Here is a 2461-nt window from a genome sequence, read left to right as displayed (position 1 = left end):
CTTAGTTTAGGAAAAGTGTCACACATTTCTTTCAATTGGTCATTAATAAAGTCATGTGTTCTTGACATATGACTTCCACATTATTACAGATTACATTATTATTTATTAAATGCAAAGATATGTCCTCAATTAGTGAATTACTTACTGTGAAAATGCTCCCTGACTAAGGCAATTCTTTGAACAAAATGCTTTAAATTGTGACCTTGCTTACATTTTTACAGAAAATCCACCCAGGAGTTTCAGACATCCAGGATGTGAGGTCAGCAAGCAGTCATCTTCTTTTAGTCCTTCAACAGAATTGAGAGTTTTCATACTGAAGCATTAGTGGCATGCAGAGAGAGGGAGGGAGACTGAGGAAGAGCTAGACAGACATAGTGAGAAACAGAGAGACTTAGAGAGACAGAAACAAAGACATAAAGTAACAGACTGAGAGACAGAGACTCCATTCTGTCTGTTCAATTTCATTGGCATATCAACCTCAAAGCACACCTCCTATAATATAACTCCAATAGGAGTTACATTATCTAACAAGGCCATACCATCTAACCTTTCCCAGACATTTCCTCATGGTGGACTAATCTTGTAAACAAAAGAGCTTCCAGGGGACAATGCAATTCCAATTACTAGGAAGTAGAAGAAAATGGAGGAACTGCTAGGCTAAAAGAATGTAGTTATACAGATAGTTTATCATTCAACAGAGTTAATTAAAATCTCAGCAACTTCGAAGGTCTAAAGATGGGAATGACAATTTTCTTTGTGAAAACTGTAGAGTATTTCCATAATGGAATATTATTCAGCTAAGAAAATGACATCATGATACTTTCAGGCAAATGGATGTAACCAGAAAAAATCATCCTCAGTAAAGTAAGTAAAATGCAGAATGACTGATGTGGTATGTATTTACTTGTTAGGAGGTCTCCTAATAGTGGGGGATAAAGTTCCAATTGGCTATATATTGTGACCAAGCCAATCTTCCACATAGGGGTTAGGTGGCAGTAAATTGAGTTAGGCCAGGGGATGCTACTGAAATTTTCAAGCAACCCAGGCTCTTGTTATTAAAATATCTTGTCCTCTGCACTCAACTGATACATCAATGCCATGTTCTTAGATCCATGGAGATGCTTCCTTCTGCATCAAAAGGAACTGTAAATGGAGATCCACTCAATGATATTATGTAGAGAGAGATCTTAAAACATCCAGCTTAAATGGGATTTCCCTATGAAATTCTCCTTTCCCTCAGAGCTCAGGGATACCTGCAAAACAGGAGGCAGTGCGACTGTCATAAGTAGAAGGCATTGAGGACACAAGGAAAACAATGCCCTGAGAATCAGGCCACAGAGGAAGATGATTGAAACAGCCTTATTTATACCTAATGAGCTAGGGCCAAATAGAAGGGTTAGGAGGACCTCCCCTATCAGGGAACTAGAGAAAGGTCATAGGGGTAGAATAAGGATCCTGAGTGAAACTAGAAGGAGAAGAGGGAGAAGACAGGAGAGAAAAATATAATGGGGAAAATTGTAATAAGTAAATACATAAGAAAATCTGTAACCAAGGTGATGAAGATAGAGCTATTCATGAATGACGGCTTCTTCTTGTGGGTTGTGCCAGGGTACTTTAAAGATTAACTCAGTTTTCTTTTAGGGACTTAGCACTGAGACTATGATCATGTTCCAATGAGTAGATGAACAACTCATATTTCAATTGATGCATTTAAAAAAAATTAGTGTGAAACATGAGTAGGAATTTGAAAGTGGGTGCAGTAGAAAATGTGTTATATTTGTTTAAAGAATTTCCCATATAATCAATAAAAATATATGTTGGCAATAATTACAATGACATGGAGAAAAATTCTGCTCAAGGACAGGCAGAGTTTGACTTTGTTAGGCATGTTTTCCAGGAACTCATTATGTAGCAGAGAATCCTAGTCATGAACTAGTGGTTACCCAGCTACTTCACACCCCAAGAGCTCAGGAGTCACCTCTGAACAAGCATTTCTGGCACTAACACTATGTCTAGAGTGTTTGCTAGAGGAAAGGTGCTCTTGTGTCCTAGGCATAGAACACAGAACCATTTTTTCTGTCCTGAAGATCCAGTTTTAAATCTAAACCCCAGGACCAAGGTGGTTCCTCACTGACCACTGAGGAGGACACAGCTGCATATCCAGCCAGGTTAGGCAAGGCAAACATGCTCATAGAGGGTTGCCAACACTAGTATGGAAGAGCACCACCTGTCAAATATTTTATTTCCTTTTCTTTCTCCTTTTACACTCACCACTCTTTCTGTTTCAGCCAAAACACTCCCAAGAATTGTCTGCTTTTCTTCTATTTTCCCTTCTTTTAAAGACTCAATACCCCAGGGAACCTGAGGCCCTATAAGCCTATTATATCCATAAGAATGTGCAGGTACATTTAGTGAGTTCAGGAGTAACTGCTTAGTTCAAAGTCACACATAAGAAATTTCA

Source organism: Meriones unguiculatus (genome assembly GCF_030254825.1).
Source record: "Meriones unguiculatus strain TT.TT164.6M chromosome Y unlocalized genomic scaffold, Bangor_MerUng_6.1 ChrY_unordered_Scaffold_25, whole genome shotgun sequence".
Lineage (NCBI taxonomy): Eukaryota > Metazoa > Chordata > Mammalia > Rodentia > Muridae > Meriones > Meriones unguiculatus.
The sequence above is the reverse complement of the archived record's forward strand: the minus strand, read 5'-3'. Positions refer to the sequence as shown.